Source organism: Staurois parvus, unplaced genomic scaffold, assembly GCF_062004578.1.
Source record: "Staurois parvus isolate SC_StPar_1 unplaced genomic scaffold, SC_StPar_1.0 ptg000425l, whole genome shotgun sequence".
In the NCBI taxonomy this organism is placed as follows: Eukaryota; Metazoa; Chordata; class Amphibia; order Anura; family Ranidae; genus Staurois; species Staurois parvus.
Window position 1 is genome coordinate 760706 of NW_028318221.1, and position 12778 is coordinate 773483.

Sequence of the window (12778 nt, forward strand, 5' to 3'; positions counted from 1 at the left end):
TCTTTCTTCGGGGGTAAATTTGTCACACTTGCACACCTTGAGTCTATCTCCTCTGCAAAAACCTTTTCATTTTGGACCTACAGGCAAATCAAACATTATCTACAACCCACAAATGGGGAATCTCCATGGGCTAGGTTTCTCATGGCTTTCGAGTCTTTGGGAACTCAAAAACGCCCCCAACGGCATTTGATTTCTACAATATACTATTTACTGCTAGTGGACTCTCCAGCTGCACCGGATAGAGCAAGATGGGCTTGGGAAAAAGATCTCTCACTCACAGATGAGGACTAGGAAAAGCTTAATGAGTATATACATAAAGGTTCACTAAATGTAGCGATCCAGGAAAACTCCTATAAAGTCAGGAGCAGATGGTATAGGACCCCAACGATCCCGCATAAATGCTACCCCTCGGTATCCAACCTCTGCTGGAGATGTAGCAGAGCGGAGGGATCCATGTTTCATATCTGGTGGAGTTGTGACCTTTTGAAATCTTTTTGGTCCTCTGTCCATAAAATAATCTGTCAGATCACGATGTTACCTCTGGATTTTATGCCATCTCAATATCTACTACATCATTCAATTTGCCCCAGAAATGAATATTTCAAATCCCTCACTATGCATATGGTGAATGCGGCCAGGATGTGCATACCAGTTCACTGGCACTCACAGACAATCACAACAATTAGAGAATGGTTTCTGAGAATTAACAAAATAGAGGAAATGGAAGAGCTTATTCATGTTTTGCATGAACGTATACAGATATTTCATGTTACTTGGTTTAACTGGATTCATTTTAAGTCTTCTGACGACTACCTGAGACCTACCTAAGTGGTTTAGCTGGAAGGCGTTCTTTTGGATTTTTGGTTTGCAGACAGACAATTCTGGGGGATTTGTCCTAGTTATCCCCCACGGATATCATCATTAAGAGATGATCTAGCTCCCTTAGTTTTTTTTTTTTTCTTGATTGTGGGGAGCTCGGAGGCTCTTTCAGGTTGGAGAGGAGGACTGAAACACGTTTTTCCTCTCCTAACCTCCCCTTTTTTTTCCTCTTCTCTCTCTCTCTCTCCCTCTCTTCTTTTTCTCTCCTTCCCACTCTTTTTCCTTTCTTTTCTTCCCGTCCTTTTTTTTATTCTTAATCCCAATATATTTGTATTTTCTGCAAAACAAATTTATAGGAAAAATGAAAAGCTGGATGCACTTTGTATTTATATTTTCAGAGCAGAGGATCCATGTGCTTTCACCCTGTCCATCCTGCAGACTTAAGCATTTCAGTGCAGTGTAGGGCTTGCACATTTATTTCTGTATTGGGATGACCATAACAGTTCATATCTGACTTGTACTTTGTTCTTTATCAATATTCATGTTTTCTTTCATAAATGTATTTTCTTGTTGTGATTACATCTATGTAATTCTTGAATTATATATGTTATCACTGCTATTTACTATCAATAAATCATTTATGAAAAAAAAAAAACCCAACACAAGGCAACAAGTAAACAAATGAAATGACCCCTGTTCAAAAGTTTTCATACCCTTATTTTCTAATACTGTGTGTTGTCCTCTTTAGCATCAATAACACTGTTCAACAAATTTTTATTTTTTGCCAGTTTTGGAAACAAAAGGATCCATTTCTTAATGAATTTCACATTCTGAGTTCAAATATAACAATCAAATTTGTCAATTGGCTCTAGTTTTTCTGTAAACGGAAAGTTTTCTACTATAAGCGTAATGACTACATAATGCACAATAATTATATAGATAGATGTCTTTCCACAAATATAAAGCAAGTGAGGTTGACGGTTGATGACTACACGCTTCAGGTTCTTCCTCATTTGACTCAACCACGAAGGATTCTGGTGCTTTAGGAATTGGTAGCCCCTCTCCATGAGGAACTGGACGTATTGCCGATGGAATATTTGGATAGTGCACAGATAACTTTTTCTTCTTATTTAGCCCTTTTACAATTGGAGGCACCATACAAAAGTAACAATTACTAACATGATCTGTTGGCTCTCTCCAAATCATTGGCACAGCGAAAGGCATAGATGCCTTTTTTCCATTCAACCATTGCTCCAGTGCCGTCCCACAAGAATTGCAGCATATATGTGGTGCCCAGCTCTTGTCCTGGTCTCCTATCTTGCAGCCAAAATACAAGTTGTAGGCTTTCTTAATCATTCCTGTTATCCTCCTTTTTTGTGAGATAAAAGTTATTTCACCGCAGATATAGCAGAAATTATCTGCTTTATTCACACAAGTTCGAGGCATTACTGAGTAGCCTATATAAGCATAAAACGAAATGTAAATCAGCTACAGATACTGCAGCTTTTATGCAGTGAAGTGATGCAATTAAAGGATAATATTGCATCATCTCAGTATACATGCAATTTTCTATTGGTCACCAGTATCAATTGCGCAATATGCAGCTGAAGTTGCATCATAATTTTGAATGGCTTACGTCATTAGATGGGTGAATATATCATGGAAACTAGAGCCAATCAACATTTTTTAGGGTCATTTTCATTTCAGCACCCCAAAATTATGTAAGATTAGCTAATTTTATGCCCAAAACTTTTTACCTGTTGAACAGTGTAACAGCATGTACTCTTTTGTAATAGTTGTCTATGAGGCCCTGAATTCTGGCAAGTGGTATAGCTGCCCATTTGTCTTGGCAGAATGCCTTAAGGTCATGCAAAGTCTTTGGTTGTTTTGCCTGAACCATACATTTGAGATCTACCCAGAGTGGCTCGATATTAAGGTCTGGAGATTGTAATGGCCACTCCAGGAACTTTACCTTTTTCTGTTATAACCACTGGAGGGTCAACTTATCTTTGTGTTTAGGGTCACTGTCATGCTGGAAAGTCCAACAGCGTACCATGCACAGCTTTAATGCAGAAGAATGCAAATTGTCTGCGAGTATTTTCATTTCCCTTGCCTTTAGATCTGACACCTCCCCAAAACATCAGTGAGCTACCACAATGCTTCACAGTGGTGATGGTATTCTTGTTGCTGTTGACCCCTCTCCAAACATAACGCTTATGGTTGTGACCAAAAAGCTCTATTTTTGACTCACTCCAGAATACAGTGTGCCAGAAACTGTGAGGCATGTCAAGGTGCTGTGGGGTATATTGTAACCGGAAATTGGTGCAGTAAAGGCTTCTTTTTGGTAACTTGAACAATGCAGCTCATTTTTATTCAAGTATTATATTGTACTCCTTGAAACAACTACACCCTCTATTTTCCAGAGGTTACCTGTGGGCATTTCTTAGTTTCCAGAACAATTCATCTGGCAGTTGTGGCTCCAATCTTTCTTGGTCTACCTGACCTTGGCTTTGTATCAAGAGATCTCTGAATTTTTCACTTCTTAAGTTAATGAACAGTACTAAATGGCATATTCAAGGCTTTGGATATCTTTTTATATCTTTTGCCATTACCTTGTTATGCAGGTCTTTTCACAGTTCTTTTCTTCTTCCCATAACTCAGTATATAGCCTGCTCAGTGCTTCCATGTGAGAGCTAACAAAATAATTGACCATTTATACACAAACACTAATTGCAATGTAAAAAGCCACAATGTGGGAAATTAACCTTTAATTGCCATTTTAAACCGTGTATGTCACCTTGTGTATCTGTACCAAGACCAAACATTCCAGGGTATGTAAATTTTGATCAGGGCCCTTTGGGTGATTTCTGTTATCATTATGACTTAAAAAAAAGAGACAAACAACTAAGTGATAATAAATGGTTCATATGATCACTATACTTACATAAGACAGTTTTTGGCATGATCAGTCATATTTTCAATATCAATTTTTTTTTTTTTTTAAAAGATGATAAATCAGTTACAAAAATGTATTAGAAGAATGCACTTTTTGGTTATAGTGGATTGAGGGACAGATGTTTGAGTATCAAAGTTCAATGTTATTCTAAATAATAAAAGTCTCTGAAACTACATATTAATGCCATAATGTAACAGAACGTTATTGCTATATGTCTTTGTCAAGAACAAAGAGGCCATTTTGTCATGCATGGATTTCTTTTTTTCAAAAAAGACTTTCTATCAGCAGGTTGGGAGGAGTTATGTGGCTTACTATAGATCCAAACCATATATGCGACAATGGGTTGTTACTTCTATACTTGGATAATGCGTAACTTGTATTATGTCATGTTCATACATAAGAGGACTAGAGATGGACATATTTTCAGAGAGATCTCTGCACTCTGGAAAGAATATTATCATCTAGTCACTCTCCTTCTGAAATACTAGACATTCCTTGTATCCTGCTTTACTCAAAATAAACAGCTCTCTCTGCAGACCATCACAACCTCTGAGGTCTCAAATTCCTACTAATGAGGAAGACTTTCTTACAGAGGCCAGGCAGGAGTGGAGGTATGAGAGAGAGCGCTGCTGTAAGTGCTCCATAATAGCTGGGCTTTTCGGCGTGGAAGCCACCGGATCCTCCTTTGATGCTGCTTTAGGAGCCATCTTAGCTGGCACAATAGCTGAGGAGCAGTGGTAGGAAAGGTTTGAGATGTATGTAGTAGATATCCCCACAGGTCCTGCTGAGATTACCGAATTTAGACTTTCTCTGTGTTCTATGGTTGAACTGCATGGACTTTTTTGTCTTTTTTCAGCCAGACTAACTATGTAACTATATGTAATTATGTAACTCTGTGCTGGCATGTGTGTATCGCCCGTGCAGTTAGTACTACCCTAGGAGCAAGCAGCACCGCTTGGACGGCATGGAGCCCAGCTCACCTCCGTCCACTCGGCTTTGTAGCCAAGATACGCCCCCCTCTGTGAGCTGGTATGCTGCATCCCTCAGGGTCCCCTTTTAGTCTACTTCAGATGCAGTCATTGATCAAATGGATCTGAATAGTGAAACGATGTAGCAACTAGTTGCAAATGTACACTTGTTTCTGGGGATTATTCAATACAAGAAACATATGCTTTGTTGTTTTACCTTCTATGGTTACAGATAAACACCTAGCAGTTGAATTATAATCTTCAGTCATCATTGGGGTCTGAAATCCAGCGTAGAGTGTAAGAAATCAAATTATTTCTGGGTCAGCTATTTGTTTTATAAGTTCGTTGCTCACATAATTATGTTCTGGTTGTAACTTTAGCAGGGCATACTAAGTTTTGCCAATGCCATTGATTTTAATAGGGACAAATACATTTTACCCTTTTGATTCCTGCTAGATACTGGGAATGGTCTTCCCTTTAGAGGGCCCTCCCAAAAGAGAAAAATTGTCAAGACATTGTCTTATATAGAGATACACTTTATTTTATCCAGAGGAACTCTATCAGTATGATCATCATCCCCTTTGAGGCAATGATGATTGGTTCCAAGTACGCTGACACCGGGCAAGTGACTGTTCCTGAAATTAATTTTGATACAGCTAGTCTACTCTTCAATTAGATGGCAGTTATGCCTGGAGTGGGGCAAGTACAATTTCTGATAGTTTATAGGTGGTGTAACCTGTGACCACAGTACTTGATTGACATAATCAATGATTGTATTTAGTCTCCTTAGAAGATCTATTTTGATAATAATATGACTGCTAGGTAATGTGACAATAGTGACAGGGTGTCTAATAACTGTTTCCTAACTTCAGCTTAAGCCACACAGTACCCATTACTTGAAGAGGATCCCACCAACACTGACTAATGAGCCATCAAAACTTTTAAGTTTTGGCTCGTTAAGTAGGGACTGTGAAATAAATAAATAAATAAATAGGAAGTTGTTTTTTGATTTCCCCCTACTTATATTAAAATTTGTACTATCTTGTCAATCCCTCTAATTAGCTAGTATGTCTAAGCTCTGACAATATTGATGGTAATAATGCATTATGATATTAGCTATAAAAATAAACACAATGCTCAAAGAAGCAAAGGTCCTATTTATTTACAAAGAAAGTAAAACAGTAACAGAGAAACTTAAGCGAAAATTACAGAGCATATAGAGATGAAAGAGCAAAGATGATATGATATGTAAATTTGTCCTCTAAGCAGTATCTGGCTGGTCTCTGGATAGAAAAGGGACGCAAGCATGGCCAGGCCTTGCATTTAAAGCACTCACAGACACCACCCAAACACCCTCAACCTGCCCGATGTAGTCCTCCGTCCAATCAGTGACAATCCATAACATATAAGGGGCTATCCTAATCACTAGGAAGTATAGTATTACCCCAGCCATCCTCCTGGAAGTATGTCATTGCTTCCACCAGGGGGCACTGCTAGATTGTCAAAAATGCTTTGACCCAGGTCAACATTCTAGTCCACATCCAGTTTCTCCCTTCTGGCTAGAAGCCATGTAATCTGTCATTTTAATCTTCATGTCACCAGGGAATCTGGGCTGAGGCTCTTTTCTCCATGCCCCACCACTAGGGGGTATGTGTGAACTGTCAGGACCAAGATTTTGGTATGCAATCTTTTGTTACAAATGACCCATTGTAAATTCTTCTTTTACTGACATTCCAGCACGCCAAATGGTTCTTTGCTAACCAGGCAGTAAGAATCCATAAATGTCTGATATAAAAACATGTTGCCTTCCAACAGACTGTATTACCTAGAGGTAGTGTTCTTGTGATAAAATGGTCACTTGTGAACCAATATCCACTAGTCCTGAAACAGGGCTGCTGACTGAATCCTGGAACTCCACAGACACAAAAAATATCTCCCATCAGATTAGAAGAGTTCGCTCATGACATTAGCATGTTCTAGGATCTGTGTGGGCATCTCCAGAAATGATTTGTGACAATCTACCTTGTGTTGATGAATTCTAATTTTTAACCAGAATACAAGGACTTTGTGGCCTCTTGAGTACTGCATTGCACTTAGTGGTTGGCTTCCTGTATGGATTATGACCTGAGGTGATATCCTGACATTCAGTTGCGTTTAGCAACCTGCTTATATCAGAGGGATTAGGCAAACACTGAAAGAAAGGAGAGAGGGTAATATCCAATGACTGAGATTCCCTGGCCAGGAAATCATGTTCCCCCTTATCAAGGTCTAGGGAGAAACTGGCATTAGAACTTGTCTGCTATTTCATTCATTGTATCCCTCTGATCAGTTGCAACCTGGGAGTTTCGGGATTCTGTGACCCTTGATTGGCCACTGGATTTGACCCTAAAAAAGAATTATTATGCATCCAGGGGTGACAAAATCCTGTATTTGTCCAGCCAATCGCTCCAATCAAAACTGTTAGAATCAGATTGGTTATGGTCTTGATTCCTGTGAGTCCTGTTAACCCCTAGCCTAGACTGATTGGACATGTCAGAATCAGAACCAGTGTTCAGACTTGGTGGTCTCGGTCTTTGTGGTGGACCCCTATTTACTTGTGGGGATCCCTGGTTTTGAGGGTACCTAGTGGAGTTTGAAATTCAACTCTCCTGTGTAACCCTGGGCCTTTCGATATCTTCCTTTTGGCTATTTATAAACCTTGGCCCTGTTCCCTCTCATGATTATCTGGTGACCTATGCCCCCCTTCTGACTAGTGGGATAGCAGGTGTCACTCTAAGGGATCTATTTGGCCTATTTCACCTTACTACCTCGGTTTTTCTCTTAGTTTCAAAATGTAATGATTGAGGGGAAATGGTAGCTTCCGCCACAATCCTGGAGCCTAACTTTTGCTCTTGTTTCACTCCATGTTCACTAGCCTGATGGATAGAGCAAGCATTATCACTCATCTTTACCAACCAGTCATGTGAACACGCCGTTTGGTAGTCTAGCTAGCCTCACCTTATTGTTGGTGGGTAATGCTTCATAGAAAAGGGATTTAAACTCTTGTTGGTCATAATTAGGTTTTTTCTTTGCCAGCTGGTAAGCACTTTTGCGAACAGGGAAAAATTCAGTGGGACTTTGGTTATGCCCACATTTTAGGTTATAAACAGCGGCGCTTGAGGCTGTGATGTTCTTAAAGGGCCCAAATTCCAGATGACAGCGGTGTTTCATTTTTTGCCAAAAAGCACCGTACATGCTTTTCAAGGACTCAAAGAATTGATTGTAAATACAATGCCAAACACAAACACTCTGGCAAGAAATCAATTCTCCACTGATCATCATACAAGACAAAAACAGACATCGTGCTCTCAAAAGCTTCTAGATGGTGAGCAATAGAAACAGACTCTTTCTTGGAAGTGACGTCACCGAAACTGGAAGTGGAGCTTCTTGCGTTTTAAGCATTGTTGCATCCATTCGGGGGACTTTTAAACCTGTTACGACACCTTGTTCTGCCTCTCTGAGCCTTTTTTCAAAAATGTTAAAATTTAAAGGGGGAAAACCCCCTCCCAAAATTTTTTTTTTGGTGACTTTTAACCCATTGCAGTGTGTTTTTACCAAAGCATGACCACAGGGATAACACATGAGTTGATTTCAGCCTTAAAAAGTCAAGGAAAAAAAGCTAAAAAACGCCCATTTACTCAAACCGGAAGTGACGTCACAAACCCCGAATGGCCTTTTAACAGCTTTTTTCACATACCTTTTTGTGTTTTAAACATTGTTTAATTTGTTTGGGGGATCTTTAAACTCATTATGACACTTTTCTGCCTTTTTGAGCCTTCTTCCAAAACTGTGAACATTTTAAAGGGGCACGCCCCCCTCAAAAACATTTTATGCACCTTTTTACTTATTGCAGCATCTTCTTACCATAGAATGAAGAGAGGGATAAAACAAGAGTTGATTTCAGCCTTAAAAAGCCAATAAAAGGGCTTGGAAATGGTAATTTCCTCAAACCAGAAGTGACGTCTCCTGAAACCAGATGTTCTCGAGAGACCTGGCCACCAAGACAGCCTGGGTTTTGACATCTGTGTCTAGGTTTCAGTCTGCCTGAAACCTGGACACAGATATCTCCAGACCAACCATCATGTGCCAGTGCCAAAGCAAGTGCCAGGTGCTCTGCTCTCAGTGCACCACAACACCAGTGAGGATTCCAATCCTGTTTCAGCCCAGCACAGCAGCACCTGCCCATACTCCCCCTTCTCTACCCCTGCACAGTGGGAGGAATATAGCGCTATAGTAAAGCTGCTCCACCTCTCAGCTCTGCCCCCCAAACTACAGCTTCCACTTTTCCTTGGTCGCAGCGCCTCCCACCGGTAGAGAGGGTTAACTGGGGTCTTTAGGGGCAGGAGTCGCTAATATGAGAAGACTCTGACCTAATTGCTTCTGTAAGGGGGATCTAATGGAGGTCTCTAATGGGTAGGGGGGGTGCATGAGACTCTGACCTAACTGGTTCTGTAAGGGGGGTGCTGATATAAAGTGACCCTGAGCTAATGGGGGGTCTCTAAAGGGGGGAGCCCTGAGGAAGTCACATGATATTGTGACGCAACGCGTCGGCCTGACGTGGTGACGCACTTCCGGCGTGGTGGCCATCTTGGTGCACCTTTTTTGATTCCTGTACACCCATGCAGATTACACCCAAAAGCATAGGGTTGTAAAGCTGTCATCTTTGAGGACGGATGTGAGTCGTCTCCATATGTCTATGGTTTGTTTTCCATTAAGTTTACTTGCTACACTATGGGAGATTGTGTTTATTTTTTTGGCACATACCCATATCCCATAAGAGGAGCCACTGCTTGATTATCGACCCCTAGAGAAGGATATCTATGGATGGGGAAAGTGGATCAGTGGATATCAGTAGATGCTGAGAGGATTTGAGGGTTTGATCCCACTATACGCTTTGACCTTCACGGGTCGAAGCTTGGAGGTGAGAGGCTAATCTAGCCGTGTGTTGGAGTTTCTGCACCTGGAGTCACTTTACGATCACGTGTGCTTGCAATTGCAGTAGTGGTGTCACCCACCCATTGGACATTTGTCTACACATTTTATTTTTCATTTGTGTTTTTAGTGTGAAATTTTTTGCACTTTATTTGCATGATTGATCACAGTTTAATTACTATAATTGTTTATTGCTTTCATGTGTTAGAAATTGTCACTAATATTCTTACTACACAGTATTTATACACTATATTTTTTATGATATTAGTTTATTATATATTTTTGATCACTATGACCACTTGATTATTATTATATATATATTTATTTCACGAGGTGTATTATATTTGTTATATAGATTTTAAAATAATTTTTTGATTTTTATGAGTAGCGCCACATTTTTTGATTTTTATCTCTAAAGGGGGGTGCTGACTACTGATCTAATGATTGGCGACAAGCCATTAGATCAGCAGTCAGCAACCCCCCCCCCCCGAGACCCCCCCACTAGATCAGAGTCCCTCTATATTAGCATTCCGCCTTAAAGGCCCCCAATTAGATCAGAGTCCCCTTATATCAGCCCCCCTTAGATCAGAGTGCCCTTATATCAGACCCCCTGGCAATTCCCTTAGACAGCCCCGGGAGGGGGGGTGGTGCTGTAAAAAAGGGACTCTGATTTAATGGGGGTCTCTGTGCAGGGCCCCTGTATTATGAAGGGGGGAGTGACACTTAGTGTCGCCACTTGAGACTCACCCAGACAGTACAGGTTTTGAGTAATGTGTCCAGGTTTCAGTCCGCCTGTATCTTTCCTATATGGGGATGTTGATTCGTTGAATTGGGCAGTCCCTTTGCTAAATCTATGGGGATGCCTCTTTGCTGGATTGGGCTGTCTCTTTGCTGAAAATATGGGGATGCCTCTTTGCTGGATTGGGCTGTCTTTTCGCTGAATATATGTTGATGCCTTTCAGATTGGGCTGTCTCTTTGCTGGATTGGGCTCTCTCTTTGCTGAATATATGGGGATGTCTTTTTGCTAGATTTGGTTGTCTCGTTGCTTACTATTTGAGGCTGTCTCTTTACTGGCTTGGGATGTCTCTGTGCTGAATATATGGAGCTATGTCTTTGCTGAATATATGATTTCTCTTTGCTGGATTGGGCTCTCTTTTCTGAATATTTGGGCTGTCTCTTTATGAATATATGGGGATGTCTCTGATAAATATTTGGGGCTGTCTCTTTTCTGGATGTGGCTGCCTCTGTGCTGTATAGGGCTGTCTGTTTGATTGGGATGTCTCTTTGCTGAACATATTGGGATGGTTCTTTGTTGAATTGGGATGTCTCTTTGCTGATAATCTGGGGCTGACTCTTTGTGGAATATATAGGGCTGTCTCTTTGCTGAATATACAGGGATGTCTGTTTGCTGAGTAAATGGGGATGTCTCTTTGCTAAATATATGGGGATGTCTCTTTGTAGGATTGAGCTGTCCCTTTGATGAATATGTCTCCTTGATGAATATATGAAGATATGTCTCTTTGCTGAGTATATGGGGATGTCTCTTTGCTGGATTGTGCTGTCTCTTTGCTATTTGGGGTTGTCTCTTTGCAGACTATTTGGGCTCTTTGCTGAATATATGAGGTGTCTCTTTGCTGAATATATGTGAAAGTCTCTTTGCTGAATATACAGGGATGTCTGTTTGCTGAATATATGGGGCTGTCTCTTTGCTGAATATATGGGACTCTTTATTGAATATTTGGGCTCTTTGCTGGATTAGGCTCTTTGCTGAATGTGGGGCTGTCTCTTTGCTGAATATATGGGGTTCTTTGCTGAATATATAGGACTGTCTCTTTGTTGAATATTTGGGCTGTCTCTTTGTTGAATATTTGGTCTCTTTGCTGAATATATGAGGTGTCTCTTTGCTGAATATACAGGGCTGTCTGTTTGCTGAATATATGTGGATGTCTCTTTGCTGAATTGGGGATGTCTCTTTGCTGGATTAGGCTGTCTCTTTAATATATGGTGGATGTTTCTTTGCTGGATTGGGCTGTCTTTGCTGAATATATGGGGATGTCTCCTTGCTGAATATTTGGGGCTCTTTGCTGAATATGTGGGGTTGTCTCTTTGCTAAATTGGGATGCCCTTTTGCGGAATATATGGGGCTGTCTCTTTTCTGAATATATGAGGTGTCTCTTTGCTGAATATATGGGGAAGTCTCTTTGCTGGATTGGGCTCTCTTTGCTGAATATATGGGGATGTCTCTTTGCCGAATATATGAAGATGTCTCTTTGCTGATAATTTGGGGCTGTTTCTTTGCTGAATATTTGGGACGGTTGCTTTGCTGGATTGGGCTGTCTCTTTTTTGAATATACGGGGATGGCTCTTTGCTGAATATATGGGGCTGTCTCTTTGCTGAACATATGAGGTGTCTCTCTGCTGAATATACAAGAATGTCTGTTTGCTGAATATACTGGGATGTCTCGTTGCTGATAATTTGGGTCTCTTAGCTGGATTGGGCTATTTGCTGAATATATGGGGATGTCCCTTTGCTGGATTGGGATGTCTCTTTGCTGAATATAAGGGAAATATTGGTGGTTAAGCCCGTTGGGAGGGCAGGCCTAAAGCTGTGCAAGGAGGTCCAAAATGTTTGATGGCTGCCCTGGTTATGTCACCAAAATCAGGAGTTGCCATTTAACACCGCATTCCTTGTTTTTTTTGCATTTTAAGCATAGTTGCATCTGTTTGAGGAACGTATGAGACCATTATGACACCTATTCTGAGCCTTTTTTTTTTTAAATTGAAAAGGGGTACAACCGCCTAAAAAAATGGTTGTGCCTTTTTGCCCAATGTGGCTTCTTTTTACCAAAGAATGACCAGAGGTATACAATAGCCGAATATATCGGGCTGCCTCTTTGCTGAATATAAAGTGCCTTGAAAAAGTATTCATACCCCTTGAAATTTTCCACATTTTGTCACTTTACAACTAAGCCTTTTCTTGGCTTTTTTCTTACTCCTCAAGCATGACATCACCAAAACCATAAGTGGGCCTTTAACACCTTTTTTTCCATTCTAAGAATTGTT